The sequence below is a fragment of the Dromiciops gliroides genome, chromosome 1, assembly GCF_019393635.1.
Source record: "Dromiciops gliroides isolate mDroGli1 chromosome 1, mDroGli1.pri, whole genome shotgun sequence".
Lineage (NCBI taxonomy): Eukaryota > Metazoa > Chordata > Mammalia > Microbiotheria > Microbiotheriidae > Dromiciops > Dromiciops gliroides.
The window spans coordinates 408,504,351-408,522,828 of record NC_057861.1 but is presented as its reverse complement, the minus strand read 5'-3'; positions in this window follow the sequence as shown (position 1 = coordinate 408,522,828).

Sequence of the window (18,478 nt, the reverse complement as noted above, 5' to 3'; positions counted from 1 at the left end):
TGTATTTTAAAAATATAAAAATAGGGGGCGGCTAGGTGGCGCAGTGAATAAAGCACCGGCCCTGGATTCAGGAGTACCTGAGTTCAAATCCGGCCTCAGACACTTGACACTTACTAGCTGTGTGACCCTGGGCAAGTCAGTTAACCCCCCATTGCCCTGCAAAAAAAAAAAAATATATAAAAATAATTCCTCACTGATTACCCATACAAATATACATGGCAGGCCAGATTTGAACCTTGGGCTCTAGTTTGGCAATTGCTGTTCTAGGCCATAAAGTCACCAGAAAAAAATGCAAAAAAAAAATAGAAATATTAAACATATCCATTAATTACCATGATATAATAATCAATTTCACTTATGAAAGACATTTGGAAAAAGTCTTCAAATTTAAAAAAAAGCCTAAATAATAGTATTAAAGAACTCATAGAGCAAAGAAAAAATATGATAACAAAAGGTAAATTCATTGAAAAATTACAATATCCAACAACATATCAATAATGTTAGGATGAAACCAAAACAATTTTAGGGGGAAATTTGCATCTCTTACAACTTCATCTATAGAAAACGAAGAAGATATATTAATGAATTGGGCCTACACCTTAAAAAATAGAAAAATAAATAAAAATCCAAATAATTAACAAAAATAGAAATTCTTCAAGAAATGAACTAAATTGAAAGCAAAAATAGGTCAATAGATAAATATAATCAGGAGCCAACTGTTTGAGGTATAAAAACTATTTACTAAAAGAAAAAGTGGAAACCAAATTGATAATATTGAAAATGAAAAAAAGGAAAGAACTCAATAAATGTGAAGGAAATAAAACATATCAAAAATTATTTTACATAAATGTATGCCAGCAAATATAACAAACTAGATCCATGGAAAGTTATTTCAAAATATATAAGCTATTCCAGTTATTAAAACAAGAAATAATGAAATTAAATAATTCCATCTCAGAAAAAATAAACTGAATAATGCCTAAATTAATTCATAAAATAAAACAGGACTAGATGTTTTTTGCAAGTTAATTCTATCAGTTTAAGAATACTAAACTACAATCTTTACATAATGTTTCGTTTGAAAAATTAGGAAAGATAGCACACTACTATATTCCTCCTATAAGACAAATGTGGTTCCCATGCCTAAAATAGGGAAAGATAAATCAGAAAAAATAAAATTATAGATCACTATCTCTAATGAATATGAACAAAAAAATTCAAATTAAATCTTAGTAAAGTGACTATAGAAAAATATTAAAAAGATTATATACTATGGTTAGGTTGGGTTTATAGAAACACATTTCCAATAAAATGTATACCCATCAATTATGGAATATATAAATGAATTGAGGTAAATTAATGTACTGAACTATTATTGCAATATAAGAAATTATTAAAGACAAACTTTCAAAGAAACTTGAGAAGACATGTATGAACTGCTGCAAAATGAAGTGAATGAAATCAGGAGAACTATTTTTCCAATTCCTATGACATTTTCAATGATAACACCTTTGAGAGATTTAAGAATTCTGATCATTGCAGTGACAACCACTATTTTAGAAAACTAGTATATTTCCAAGAAGAGAAAAATGGAATTTTGACAGAAGGGTGAACAGGAGCTCAATCCATGAAGAAACAACATTTTATGTCATATAGATGACAGTCATTAGTTAGAGCATATCTATGCTTTTATTGATTGATCCAGCCAATAATCCACATGGACATTAACCATGAATTTTATCTAACCCCATCAATTCAAAATATGGGATTGAAAAAGAAGAAGCTACACTATGGGGGAAGAGACTTTAATATGGGAACTGAACTGATTATAGAGCTTTTGTAATTTTTAGTAATATTTTAGTAATATTTTTCTGGTTTGATTTTTAACCCAGGAAGAGGAAATTTATAAGAAGGTGAAGCAATATCAGGTGTTTTATCTACTGCACCACCTAGCTGTCTCCCCACCAATCTGATCTTTTAATGTATAAACTACTAAATCTTCTGTGATCTTGACTGTGGTTTCATGATATTTTAATTATTTCTTTCTAGGTGCTTACAATATTTTTTCCTTGAACTGAGAGCTCTGGAATTTGATTCCAGAGCTACTATTGGGAGTTTTCATTTTAGGATCTCTTTCAGGAGGTGATCAGTGAATTCTTTTTATTGCTATTTTACCCTCTACTTCTAGGATATAAGGACAGTAGTCCTCAATAATATCTTGAAATATGATACCTAGGCTGTTTTTTTTTAAACATGACTTTCCAATAATTCTTAAATTATCTCTTCTTGATATATTTTCAGATCAATTATTTTTCCAATGGAATATTTCAAATGTTTACTATTTCTTCATTCTTTTGATTTTGTTTTATTGATTTTTTGATGTCTCATGATATTATTATCTTTTACTTGTCCAATTCTAATTTTTAAGGAATTATTTTCTTCATTGAGCTTTTGTTTCTCCTTTTCCACTTGGCCAATCATTCTTTTTTTTCTTCATCCTATTCCCTTCCCTTGATATTTACTTTATTTTCTATCTTCTTTGACCCTATCCCTCCTCAAAAGTGTTTTGCTTTCTACTGCCCCCTCCCCCAATCTGCCCTCCCTTACTTCACCTCTCCCCCCTTATCCCCTTCCCCTCCCATTTTCTCACAGGGCAAGATATATTACTATACACACTTGAGTGTGTATGCTATTCCTCTTTGAGCCAATTCTGATTAAAATGAGGCTCACTCACTCCCCTTTTGATTCCTCATTTTCCCCTCCACTCCATAAGCTTTTTCTCATTTATTTTATGTGAGCTACTTTATCCCATTCCACCTCTCCCTTTCCCTTTCTTCCAGTGCATTCCTCTTACCCCTTAATTTTATTTTAAAGATGTCATCATGGGGCAGCTAGGTGACACAGTAGACAAAGCATGAGCCCTGAACCCAGGAGACCGAGACTACAAATCTGGCCCCAGACACAAGTCACCCCACCCTGACTCCCCACACACACACAAAAAAAAAAGATAAACAAAAAATAAATGATGGGACAGCTAGGTGGTGCAGTGGATAGAGCACTGGCCCTGGATTTAGGGGGACCTGAGTTCAAATCCAGCCTCAGACACTTGACTCTTACTAGCTGGGTGACCCCAATCACTTAACCCCAATTGCCTCACCAAAAAAAAAAAATTATTTACTGATATCATCCCTTAATATTCAATTCAAACCTGTGCTCTCTAAGTATATTCCTTTCAGCTTTACTAATACTGAGAAAGATCTTATGAGTTAGAAGTATCATTTTCCCATGTGGGAATGTAAACAGTTTAACACTTTAACATCCCTCAAAATTTCTTTTTCCTGTTTACCTTTTTATACTCATCTAGGGTCTTTTATTTGAAAGTCAAATTTTCTATTTAGTTTAGGGCTTTTCACAATGAATACCTGAATGTCCTCTTTTTCATTGAAGTCCCATTTTTTCCTCTGAAAGATTATAGTCAGTTTTACTGGGTAGGGCATTATTGGTTGTAATCCCAGTTCCTTTAGCCTCCAGATATCATATTTCATGCCCTCTTTCCTTTAATGTAGAAGCTGCTAGATCTTGTGTTATCCAGACTGCAGCTCCACAGCACTTGAATTGTTTCTTTCTAGCTGCTTGCAATATTTTCTTCTTGACATGGGAGCTCTGGAATTTGGCTATAATATTCCTGGAAGTTTTCATTTTGGGACCTCTTTTAGGAGGTGATCAGTGGATTCTTTCAATTTCTATTTTACCTTCTGCTTCTAGAATATCAGGGCAATTTTCCCTGACAATTTCTTGGAATATGATGTCTAAGCTCTTTTTTTGATCATAGTTTTCTGGTAGTCCAATAATTTTCAAGTTATCTTTCCTGGATCTATTTTCCAGGTCAGCTATTTTTCTAGGAAAATATTTCACATAGCCCTCTATTTTTTTTTATTCATTTGGATTTGGTTTATTGTGTCTTGATTTCTCATAAAGCTTCTATTTTCTCGATCCTAATTTTTAACCAATGATTTTCTTTTCTTCTTTTTTTTTATTTTGGTGAGGCAATTGCCAGTACATTTTCTACAGTGGATTGTACTTCCCTCTCACCCAGGTGCAACTGACCTTTCCTGCCAACCTTTTAAAGTGTCTTGGGCTGGAAAATTGTCTCATCTCATTCTTTTGTGGGTGCTGCTGCTTCAGAATTTGCTGTGAGGTGTTATTTTAAAGTTTTTTGAGGGGAATTTGCAAAAGTTCAGCTGAGTTCCTGACTTTTCTCTGCTATCTTGCCTCTGTCCTCCAGGCTCACTTGATAATAGTCACCACATCCCACTAACTCTTCTCTTCTTCGGGTTAAATATCCTTGATCTCTGCAATTGATCTTTATAACATGGTTTTTAACCCCTCAGTATTTTAGTTGTCTTCTTTTAGATAATTTCTGTAGAGTTAATATCCTTTTTAAAATGTAGCCCACATTTCAAAATCTGAGGAGATAGTCAAATTTACTCTATTGCCCTGAGTGGTTGAATTCATCACAACCAGAGAAACTGTATCCTGGATTATTGAAGGAAATGGCAGGTGTGACTATTGAGGCACTATCTGAGAATTATGATAAATTGAAGAGGTGTTTAAGGCCTGGGTGGGGGAGGAAAAGAGTTTGAAAGCAATACAGCAATGAATTTGTTGTTATTTAGTTGCGTCTAACTCTTTATGAAGATATTTGGTAATTTCTTGGCAAAGATACTAGAGTTGTTTATAATTTTCTTCTCCAAATCATTTTATAGATAGTGAAATTGAGGCAAATGGGGTTAAGTGCCTTGCCAGGGTCATACAGTTACTAAATTTCTGAGGTCAGATTTGAATTCATGAAGATGAGTCTTCCTGACTCCAGGTTCAGTGATCTGTATGCTTTACCACCTAAATATTCTTGGCAAGTTTCTAAAACACATCATTAAAGAGAAGTTTGTGAGCTCTTCGAAAAGGAATCAGTGATCACTCAAAAACCAGGAGGGGTTTTTGAAGATAAAGTCATATCAGACTTAAGCTCACTTCCTATTTTGACAGGGCAACTAAGGCTATAGATCATAGGATGACTCTAATACTGACACATTTAGATTTGAGCAGAGCATTTAACAAAGTCCCTCATTTTATGAGACTGATACGGCTAAATTAGAATTTACTCAGGTAGAATTGGATTTGGAACTGTCTGAATGACAAGACCAAAAGACTTGTCATTAATCACTTATAAGTGTAATTAAAAGCAAAATAAAAGTTTAATAATTATTTCTGGCAAAGTTTCTATTTTCATATCCCTGGAATCTTTCCTTGGTTTAAGCTATTCAATATTTTTTATCACTGACTTAGATGAAAACATGAATAACATGTATGTCAAGTTTGCAGATGACACAAAGCTTGGCAAGATAGCAAATATGTTGAATGACAATAACCAGATCCCAAAATACCTCAACAGACAAGAGTGATGAGACAAATTAAATAAAAGTAAATTTGATAAATGGATCCATGAAGAGATAAAGAATTCATTAAGCATTTACTATGTGCCAGACACTACGAACACTATAGTATAGTTCTATAGGAAGAGAGAATGTAGCAATATTTATTATAAAAATCTGGAGATTTTAAGATTCAATATGATTCAATCATGACATGGCAACCAAAAAAGTTAATGTTATAATAAGCTGCATTAAGAGAGAAAGTGTGTCAAGAAAGACACCATAAGCAACCCTTCCATTATATTTTACATTGCTCAGGCTACATAGGGAGTAATAATGTTCCATTATGGGCAATACATTTTAGGAAACCAATACAGAAGTTGGTATGGATCGAGAAGATGGCAACCAGGATGGTGTCAAGATTACATAGGAATAGGGGTAGCTAGGTGGCGCAGTGGATAGAGCACCAGCCCTGGATTCAAGAGGACCTGAGTTCAATTCCAGCCTCAGACACTTAACACTAGCTGTGTGACCCTGGGCAAGTCATTTAACCCCAAATGCCTCACAAAAAAAAAATATTCCATAGGAATAGATATATGGACTTTCCTTTAATTTTGTTGTCATATGGATCTTCTACATCAGCATGTTCCATATAGTAATGAAAGCTGGCACCATCTTCACAACTTATAGGTTTTAGAATTTCCCAAAGTTCTGAGAAATTAAATGGTTTGTCCAGGGTCCAACAAACAGTACATGTCAGAGATGGGATTTGAACCTACGTCTTCTTGGCTTTTAGTCCAGATATCTATCCACTATACCAGGGGTTCTCAGACTAGTTGGTCTCAGGTCCCCTTTAACTCTTGCTTTTTGTTTTTATGTGGAGTTTTTTTTTTTGGTGTTTTTTTGGGGGGTGGAGTGGGACAATGAGGGTTAAGTGACTTGCCCAGGGTCACACAGCTAGCAAATATCAGGTGTCTTAGGCTGGATTTGAACTTGGGTCCTCCTGAATTCAGGGCCAGTGATTTATCCACTGTACCACCTAGATGTCCCCAGGTCCCCTATAACTCTTTTTTTTTTAATTGTTTTGTTTCGTTTTGTTTTGGTGAGGCAATTGAGGTTAAGTGACTTGCCTAGGGTCACACAGCTGGTTAGTGTTATGTGTCTGAGGCTGGATTTGAACTCAGGTCCTCCTGACTCCAGGGCCAGTGCTCTATCCACTGTGCCACCTAGCTGCCCCTCCCCTTTAACTCTTAAAAATTACAGAGGAATCCAAAGACCTTTTGTTTATGTAGGCTTTAGCTATCAGTATTTACCACATTAGAAATTAAAACATCTTCATGTTATTATTAAAATAATTTTAAACTCATGAACCTCCAAAAGCATCTTAGGACCAGATAATACTTTACCATACATTGATATATTAGTCTAAAGATTATACCATATATGAACAAGCAAAAGAAAATAGTTTAACCTAGAGAAGAGAAGATACTTTAAAGGCACAGGAAAATTCTGTTTGAGCAACTGAAGGATTACCATGTAAGAGAGAACATAGATCTTATCTGCTTATCCTTGTGAAGCGGTACTAGGAATAACATATAAAAGTTGCAGAGAGGCAGATTTAGTCTTGATATAAGGAAAAACTTGCTAATGATTAGAGATATTCAAAACTGGATGAGGCTCCCTCTTGTTGAATATCTGAAGATCCGAAGCTACATAAACACTTGAGGATGCTGAAAAAGATTTTCATTCAGGTTCACATTGGAGTATGTGGCCTTATATCCCTTCTGGCTCTGAGATTGTGTAGCTCTGTGATTCTCTTTTAGTTTGTTGGGATCTTTTTTTGTATCCTGACTGCCATCCAACATGTTTGCATCATCTGGAACTCTGATAAGAATTCCATCTATAACTTCATCCAAATCATTCATTAAAACAATGTTGAACAAAACAGGACCAGAACATTGTTCCCTAAGATACTTTATGGAAGACCTCCCTCCAAGCTGACAGGGAGCCATTAGTGATGGCTCTTTGGATCAGTCTTTCAACCACTTTTAAGCTCACCTAATTATACTATCACCTAGCTCAAATTTCTTCCTCTTTACTACAAAGCACCATGAAGGACTATCTCATATGCTTTGCTGAAATCTAGGTATACTCTGTACATCATTGATTTATGCAAACTTTGTGAATTGTACATACTACTCTGTAGCAAATTTGTATCATATTATCACTTTAATTCCTCCTTTAATAATCAACCAGGGGCAGCTAGATGGCGCAGTGGTTAAAGCACCAGCCCTGGATTCAGGAGTACCTGAGTTCAAATCTGGCCTCAGACACTTGACACTTACTAGCTGTGTGACCCTGGGCAAGTCACTTAACCCCCATTGCCTAAAAAAAAAAAAAAAAATACTCAACCAAATGTTCACCATTATTGCCCCCTCATCTTCTACCCTAGTCACATACATACATATGTACATCTATATGTATATATTTATACATGCAAGTATATGATATACATATACATACATGTACATATTATATACACATGACATACATATAAATTTAAATATGAAGTGCTACTTTTAACCCTTCTGTTTTAGTTTATTGCCTTTGAACAAAATATACCCTTTGACTGACATAGTGCTATCATGAGTCGTATCCCACCAAATATCTATGAGTTCATAATTGCCTACTTTTTAAAATATCTCTAGTTCTATTATTGATCCTCAGTGTTTATTATCAGCAATCTCTGTGCCTGGATATATAAACAGATATCTGATGCCATGGATATCAATTATGTTTGTGTTCATTGTTGTTGTTTCTGCAAATCCATGGGCAGTTACATGCTACATGGTTGCTTACAATTTCTGCTATCTCAGTCTTTTTATTCTCTGTCTTCCATCTAGGGGACAGCTAGGTGGTGTCATAGATAGATGGCTGGGCCTGGAGTCAAGAGGACCTGAGTTCAAATTCTAATTTCAAATACTTCCTAGCTGTATGACCTTGGACATGTCATTTAACTTGTGTTTGCCTCAGTTTCCTCATCTGTAAAATGACTGGCAAAAGGAAATGTTAAACCATTTCAGTATCTTTAACAAGAAAATCACAAATGTGGTCACAAAGAATTGGGTATGGATGAAATATTTCAACAACAACATTGATTCCCATCTAACTCCTTTTGACAACCAATCAAGGAAGATGTCCTTCTCTCCAATAAACCAAAGAGTAAAAAGACTTTTCCTCACCTGTCATTTTTTTTTCCAGTGAAGAAAGCAATGTATACTTAGCACAAACATACTTGTTGATTTCTTGAAGAATAAACCAATACCTTTGGTTCACTGGAAGAGTTCCCTCATTTTCCATGCCTGCTGAAACTAGCATCCTTAGTTGTTTTGAAGTTCTTTTTCATTTTTTCTTTAATGCTCAGTTCAACTTTCAGATAATCCATTAAACCTTTCTTGACCATCCCAATTAATTTTGATTTTTCTAGTCTCAGAACTCCTATATCTCTTATTGATTGCCCCCTTTTTGGGTGGAAGGCGGAGCACTTTGATGTTTTTAAATAGTTGTGTATATGCATATGCACACATTCTTTAATTTATGTGAAAAATCAAATAGGAGATATGTGTGAATCTATCTATTATCTATCCTTGTGTGTGTATGGATGTATGTGTGTTTTTCCCCAGCTCAATTGTAGACTTTTCGAGCAAACAAATCATATGTAAAGGAGTATTATTTTAAAGAATCATTGAAACACATCCTCAAACAGTATAACAAATGTAGTTTATGGTAAATAATCACAAGTGAGTGACTAACTTAGTGTGTATCTATAAGAAATAGACCTATTCTTTTGGAAAATTTCTCTTAGTCTAATGGCAACCCCCAAATTCAGCATTATAAATAGTGACATATGGGGACAGCTAGGTGACACAATGGATAATGCACTGGCCCTGGATTCAGGAGGACCTGAGTTCAAATCCGGCCTCAGACACTTGACACTTACTAGCTGTGTGACCCTGGGCAGGTCACTTAACACTCATTGCTCCCTAAAAGTGAACAAAACAAAATAAATAATTAGTGACATAAACTGGCTAGAATTTATAATCAAAGTATAAATTTGTTACATACTAAATATAAGAATTGGTGGCCTTGTTTTCTTAGCTATGCATAAACAGATCCTGATAAATAATTTAGAGCTAAAGTTGACCTTAGCCATCATCTAGTCAATCAAAATTCATCCTCAAATTGTAGCATCATTGAAAATTAATAGTTTTAAAATTGCTTGTTATAATACTATACTTGTGGCCAGAAAGGATCTGACTAGAGAGAAATTCAGACTTAGGGAATTATTGAGTTTAATAATGCTGGGGTTTTGTTAAAATATATTATCTAACATCTATAAAATTATGTCATTACTAATGAAAAACCGAAGGGCTATTTTGGCATACATTTGATTTCTGTTTACTATCAATTTCACCCCCACACTTTCCTTTCCTCTCCTCTCTTTCCCCCCTCTCTTCTCCTTTCTGCTCTTCTTTTCTTTCATTTTCTCTTCTTTTTCTTTCTTCTTTTCTTTCTTTTTATATCTTTTGTATAATTTTATAATTTCTTTCTGTAATTATTTCTAAATTTATATATTTTAATTACTTTCTTTTCCTCTTATCTTTCCCTTTCCTTTCTTCTTCTTTGCTTTCTTTTCCCTTTTACATTTTTCTTTCTTTTCTTTTCTTTTTGCTCTTTTTTAAAAAAAGGTGCTTACAGCGTGAAAATGTCAGATTTTATACTTTATATTTAGCCTTCACTAATCTTTCCATTCAGTAATAAGAAAATGAGTTACATTGAGTTTATTCATATACTTACAATTGTAGAGGCTATGCATACCTAAATGTAAAACAAATATAGTTTGAATTTGGAATTTCTGGTTAAAGGCATGATAGTGGGGTTACTTTGGCAAGGTGTTGCAACCAGTCTATAGGCTGTTGTTTTAAGTGAATTATTAGACTCTTATAACAACAAATATGTTGGTTCAGGTAGCAGTGAGTTGTCAAAACTCACACTGCAAAAAAAAATTTTGGCATATGAGCTTCTGTGGCAAGCTTTGTTACACAGCATAGCCTCTTGGGATTTTTCCAGGGCATCAATTTCAAAGCATGTGCTTTTAATTTCTATATGTTCCATTGCCCTGGAAACTCAAAATATACTCCATTCAGCATAAACTAATTTCTTTTACTTAAATTTATTTTTAACAACTATGAGCTTGACTTTGGTTTCAAACAGTTTTTTCTATACTTTTCTTTTATCTGAATGACAATGTGACAATATAACTTTATATAAAAAGTTCAAAATTTAAACTTTATGAATTTTATTCTTACCAAAATATTTACCACTTCAGTATGTGATACTTCAAGTATCATATCCTTTTATCAGAGCTTTCTACAGTATGAAGTGGGGTCCTGAATACCTCTTTTTCTTTTCTTTTCTTTTATTGGTTTGACAATGAGGGTTAAGTGACTTGCCCCGGGTCACACAGCTAGCAAGTGTCAAGTGTCTGAGGCTGGATCTGAACTCAGGTCCTCCTGAATCCAAGGCTGGTGCTTTATCCATTGCACCACCTTGCTGCCCCCCTGATTACCTCTAGAAAGGGATTTCCCTTGGCTTTGACTTCCACCTAAAAATATGAAAAATGTAATCTACTAGACATGAAGCAGCTAGGTAGTACAGTGGAGCGGAGTTCAAATCATAACTAAAGGAATTAGGTGTGTGACCCTAAATATGTCATACAACCTCTGCCTACCTCAGTTTCCTCAAATAATGATAATAATACCTTCCTGAGTTGTTGAGGATAAAATGAGATAATTTTTATAAAGCTTTATATAAATGCTAGTTATTTTTGTTGTTAATCCTTTGCCACTCATAATCATGTGTCATAAGATACCAAAATGAAACAATTATAGCAAAGAGGCTATAATTGCTCTATAAATGCTATCAAACATCAATAATGAAAACAGTGTAGTGCATCCCCACCCACCCCCATTCAAAGTCCCTAAAGCTACTGATGTATTCAAAATAAGATCTACTTCCATCTATACTGCCATCCTTTGATGTGAGCTACTCCATTTCTACCATCCCTCAGTGATGGCCTCACTCAGGCAGTACTAACTTCTCATGGCATATGCTACTATTGTATGGTTTGCTGCTCTCTTCTGTTGGAACCATCTCTCTCCTGGCTCTTTGCTTTCCCTACATACACTTTTCCTTGACTCAGTCACTTAATGAGAAAGAAATCCATGAGAGTTCTCTGCTTATCTCATTAGTTGTAGCTTTTTCAGCAGCATGGACATGATTATAGAGGAAAACAAACTGAATTTGGTGTAGAAAATAGGGTTCAAATTCCACCTATGTCACTTGCTACCTGTGTGAATGAGAAAATCCTTCACCCTGTGTGGGCTTCAGTTTCTCCCTCTGTAAAATGATGGGGTTTGTTGTTGTTGTTTGTTTTTGTTCTTTTTGCGGGGCAATTGGGGTTAAGTGACTTGCCCAGGGTCACATAGCTAGTAAGTGTTAAGTGTCTGAGGCTGGATTTGAACTCAGGTATTCCTGAATCCAGGGCCGGTGCTCTATCCACTGTGCCATCTTGCTGCCCCAATGATGGAGTTTTAGTGCATTTCTTCTAAGGTTCCTTCTAGCTCTAAATTTATGATATTTTCCCCCCTCAGGGCTCATCTTCAAAAGGTTGTCATTCTAGTTTTCTATGCCAAGGACACGGAGAAATTGATGTGGGATGGAATTTGGAGTCAGATTGAATGTGAGTCATCCTGAATGAATTACAAGATTCAGTGACTCAGTTTCCCAAGTTTTATTGTAATACTGTGAGTGACCACAGGGAGAGAACCAGAATAGTGGAAAGGTATCTCTCTCCAATAGTGAAAGACGGTTATATTTATAGTATAGATAAATTGATTTATCAATCTCATTATAATAATCTCTACCTTGGGAAGGTACAAGGGAGAGTCTGTCCTACTCATTATAATATTCTCCATCTAGGGGTGTTATAAGGGAGGGCTTATCCTAATTTGGAGTTCCTGGGGTCCTAAGCCAACCCCTGAGGTGGGTACCTTTTTTCAGTGGAGAAGTGTTTTGGGGGTTTACATGTCATAAGGTGAATCTGGGGACAAACTTGGCATTTTCTGCATGTCTCTTTCTGACTCCCATGGCTAGCTTCAAAACATAATCAGTTTTCTTTAGAATTTCTATACCCTTGTCATTTTATCATTGTTATTTGACCTGACCTATTATGGTCCTGTTATGGGTACTGATCACTATGGGTATGATAATTTGGCATAAGTTATCCATTAACTAGGGTCTAACTCTCTTTTGGAGCTAATATCTGAATTAGAGCTTGGATCTTGGGGTTTTCTATTAACCCCTTTTTGCCTCCTACATCAAAATCACAGTAAGCAGGATCCTGGTACCTCTTCAAAGTGTGAAATACTCCTTTCACCTAGAGCAGTGGTCTCCAAACTGGGGATCCTGACCCACTGGGTATAAGGGCATCAAAGGATACTTGATCAACTGATCCTGTGTGCATGTTTTCAACTTTACCTTAGACCAGGTATTTATCCCTCAGGGTAGTTATAAAATAACCATAACTCGGATAATCACACAGCAGTTTACATGGGAAATTTACACTGGGAAAATTACTCTATGCTCCATCATACTCTCCATTCTGCCTTCCAAATCATTTTAAGAATATGGTAGAATCTACTCAAAGAATAGGCTACTATGATGTTTAAAATCTAATGTGTGGTCTCCTTTTTTCTGTCCCCAATGTGGGAAAAGCTAGCTAGGATTTACTTATAAATTAGAAGCTTCAGCAATGGTTTAGGCATTAAGCATTTATTAAAGTATTTTAGAGGTTAGCAAGGAGAGAACATGTGGAGTTCAGAAAAATAGGAAACCTATCTACCCTAGTGCAGTTTGATGTCTCTCAAACTTATAGCCCTAGAGAGTTTTCTAGAGCATTGAAAGTAAGGTGGAGGGGGCAGCTAGGTGGCAGAGTGGACAAAGCACCGGCCCTGCATTCAGTAAGACCTGAGTTCAAATCCAGCCTCAGGCACTTGACATTTACTAGCTGTGTGACCCTGGGCAAGTCCCTCAACCCCCATTACCCCCCCCCACACACACACACACACGAAAGTAAGTCAGAGTCACTCTCCTAGGGTTTCAGATCCTTTATGTGTCAAAAAGGTCAGCTCTGGAACTCAGGTTTCTCTTCCTTAAAGGTCAGGTCTCTATTCACTAAGTCAAATTGCCTCTCATACTCATACAAAAATTCAACTAAAATATTTAAACATGAATAAAAAATTAAGGATGCATCAATACCAGAAAAACTTTCTGCTTAGTAGAAATCAAAAACAATTTTCTTTTACTTGCTGTTTTAGCACTATATAGTGAATAGCTAGAGACAAACACAACTTCTTATGAAAAACTATTATGTTCACTGATTGTTATGAGCTATTTCTTCTCCTATGCATCTTTCAGTAAAAAATAAAAAAAGAGCTAAACAAAAGAAATTCACCTGGTTGGCTAGTTAGATTGATGGAATTAACTTTTTTAATATTTAATTTTAAAACTATTTGTACCATTAATAAATTTAAAATATTTTAAAATAGTATTTAATTTCATCTTCTTAATGGATATTTTGTCTATCATAATATATAATCAGTCAATCACTATTAAACAATTGTATTTCACAAATAAATACATGCCTATTAGAAATGTGTGTGCAAAATGTTTGTGAAGAATCAAATAAGTTTAGAGATTTCTGCTCTAGCATTCTAACCTATTGACTATTTCTGTATTTTATCATCTTCGCCAATTCTGAAAAGAGATTTGGATTTGGATTTGGATTTTTTAAAAAATAATACCACACCTTGTGTGATAGCACATGTCTATAATCCCAACTAATGGGGAGGCTGAGACTAGTGGATCTCTTGAGTTTGAGAGTTCTGGGTTTCAGTGGGCTACCAAATATTGGTCCCATGAATAGCCTCTATATTTTCAGTCTGAGTGAAATGGGAACACCTAGTTTTTAAAATAAATCGAGAATCAAAAAATAAAAATGATTAAAATACACACAAAATTTGATTGAGAGATCCCACAGCTGGGTATATGCTGAAGATAGTCAGGCAGAAAGGCCCCATATATATCAAAATATGAATAGCACCACAGTAAAAAACTGAAAACAAATCAGATGCCAATTGATTGGGGAATGGCTAAAAATTATATTAAATAAATGAAATGGACTATTGCTATGATACTATGAAGAATTTAGAGATTCATTGACAAGACTTAAATGGACTGATACAGAGTGAAGTAAGCAGAACTAAGAAAATAACATGCATGATGACTACAATGAATAAAAAGAAAAAAAGAAAAATATAAACTTAATGCTGTGTAATTATAATGATTAACTGGTCATAAAGAAGAAATAAAAAAATTAAAGATGAAAGAAACTATGGATGTGGAATATCATGTACATTACAAGATCCATTTGATGTTTGTTAGTTTTTCTGAATTGTTTTTTACCCTCTTCCTTTATATCTTTTATTACAAGTTTTGGGTTTATTTCATAAGGGAGGATAATAAAGGTTATGTTCATAAATGAAAGTGATATTTAATGTACTATCAATAACAATTAAAACTGAAATGACAAAAAAATAAAAGGTACCTTTCTTTTAAGGATCAAACCCTAGGTCCTTAAGGATGTCAGACCATATTAATTGTTCCTCATTTCATTCCCATTAGGTGTTGATGATTATTTTTCAAATTATAGTCCCAAACCCCAATAACCACTTTATATTAAACATTTCTTTGATAATTAAATAATTTTGTGATACCAAGAATGTGGGAATTTCTTTACATCATTCAAAGGCCAATGTATCCATAACTATCATCACTAATGTTTGTCTATCTCATGTGATAAATCCTCAACAGGAGGTCCACTCAAAGTTCTGGGGACCTTTCTTGTTTCCTGTTGATGTTGCATGGGTACCAATGGAACACATTAGGTATTTGCTGTGTATTGTGTTCTTTCTTGCCACTTGACTGTCTCATTTTTTTCCATCCATACATAGACCTCTTTGATGTTATTCTTTATGATTCATTCTCTGTATAATTCTTCATTTATAACATGTTGCAACTGGATCATAGTTAATTATGTGTCCTATTACATTTTGGATAAGGTTTTATCTTAATACATTGGAGGCTTTGGTATTTTGTGGCTTGCAGCTACATAGCTTCACTTGATGAATACTGTTTTGAAAAAGATGAACTTTTGTTTGAAGACATATGGCATCATTAGGAATACTGCATATTTTCCCAAAAGTAATACAACCTACTTCCCCCTCCTATTCAACTCAGTGACTATCTCTTTGTCTGTGTACACTGTGTGACCAACATTAATATAATGATGAAACATCTCTTTTATCATTGCTGAGGATGGTATTTGAAGCACCTAGAAACACTTGATAAAGCACTGGCTCCAGAGTCAGGAGGACCTGAGTTCAAATCTGACCTCAGACACTAGCTTTCTGATTCTGGGCAAGTTAGTTAGCCTCTATATTACTGTTTAATCAACTGTACAATAGAGATAATAACAGCACTTACCTTATAGGGTTGTAAGGATAAAATGATATATCATTTCTAAAGTACTTAGTATAAATAGTACCTAACACATATTAGGCACTTAATAAATTATTGTTCACTTCCTCATTCCACTTTCCTGCATAACATAAATTGGATATAGGTATTCTTCATCAACTTCCCCTCTATCCCCCATATGGGTGGAGATTTCTTCTACAAACTCTTCATAGATTTCTCTTTATTTGATTTCTTTATAACAGATAACTTGCAAAAGCTCTAAAAAGAAATAGTTTCACATCACTTTTTCCTTTCTCTGCATTCTCCACAGATTCGTCATTACAGATAAAACATACATCTTCTCCCTTATGCATTAGGGAGAAGCACTTCAAAGCAAGCCATTTACTCAACTGTCACCTGGAAATTGCCAGATCAAATTGCTTCTCTCAAGATTCCATTTGGTTCTATTTGACTTTTAAAACTACAATGACAGTATCTACAGTTTCTACAAGATAGACATTCAACACAGGGGTTACATTAGTTGATTAAGAAAAAAAAAAAGAATGAAATTGGGTGACAAAACTCTTAACTCTTTTGGTTCTATTTCCACATACTGTATTAATTTTGTGTCATAATAAATGAAAGCAGCACTATTGGAATCTTTAAGAAATCCAACCTTATTCAACAAAAGGTCAATTATATATTATTTTTGTAAGACCATGAATAAATAAATGAAAAAATGGATAGATGGGTAAATAAATAGATGAATGAACATATTATATAAAATAAATAAATGAATTACAAATAAGTAGATAAATAAACTAACAAATGAATGAATAAATTAACAGATTTAAAATAAGATTTAAAATACTTTGTAGTTTATGAGAATTCCTCAAATCCTGAATGTGTACTAAGGGATGCAGATGGGTTCAACAAAATCATTGGTGAATATATTTTTGAAAGACTCCTAGTCTCCTGGGCAGTGAAAGGTTCTTCTGAAGCATTGATGACAGAAACAGTTGGGGTAAAGAAAGGTGCCAAGTGCGGGATGACAGAAGAAGCACATTCTCTCAGTCAGCTACCAAATCTTTCAAATAAACAATATTTGCACAGCTAATAGCAATTGTGAAACTTTATCATATGACTTTCTAGAGTTGTCTGGAAGAACATTATTCACCTAGGGATGCATTATAGAGTAGATAAAATCAATTAGAATTATATAGCAAGTTGTTGCATTCAGAAAAATCCTGAGCATTCATAATATCTATACAAAGACTCCCTTGGCTTGTATCCCAGAAATCAAGACATTTCAGATGAATTCCTATGCTTGTGAATGAATATCTCATATATTGTATATTATGTAATATCAAAAATATCAATAAAAATAATAAAGATATGGAAGAGTATGTACCTGAATTCAAGCTATGTCAACAGAAGAAGAAATGTGTCTAAGGCTTAGGCTATTGAGTAGGAGGTAAAGCTCTTCCAAAAACCTGTAGAATTTACATTGCCCACAAACATCATTAATCTCTTACAGAATAAGTGCCATTCTTCTCTCCTCTTTTCACTAGGTGTGTTCTAGTTTTACTATTTGTTCCAATATGTTCTTTTGCTTATCTTATTCTTTTTCATTAGTAGTCTCAGGTTGACTCAAGCAATTTTGTTTAAATTGATTAGTTATTTCAGTCAAATAGCAAATGACAGATAAATATTCATTAAATATTAGATAAATTTCTCAGATGAGATGTTTGTTCAATCCAATCAGTTAATGCAATCAAAATGGACCAACTTATTGTGGCTATATGTGGAAATCGTGTTGTTGGTTTTTTCAGGGAAACAGCTAGTAGAAAAATAAATATAAAATACTTACAAAGGGGTGAGCATAATATAACACAAAACGTAATTTGTTAATATAATAGGGTTTCCAGAAGGAACAATGACAATATAGGGTAAATTGGCATAAATATATGGGAGGCATATGGGGTTTTCATTAAAGGGAATTTTGGAGTAGTGAGTTTGGGCAATGAATAGGAGCTTGAGCTTAGTCAAATTACAGCTAAGAACTATAAAGATTCTGAGTGGAGCCAAAGGACAGTAAATTGCTATTTCCTTCATAGTTACAATCATAATGTTGCTTTGATTATCAATCTATAAGAAAGAGGTAGAAATGGGGGAGAAGGGAGGAGCCGAATTTGCTCACCCAGGAGAAAAAGTCCCTTGACCTATTTGATTGTCAAAGAAGAGATCGATGTAGTTTGGTGCCTGTTTAGTATAGAGAAATGAAGTATGTTGGAGTTAATAATACTTTAATCCCTTTTCTGCTCTGTTCTGCAGCAGATCTCATTATAATGTGGAATGGATGATAGGGAAAAGAATATCAGGAGTATGTTTAGTCCTGAGATAGTTTT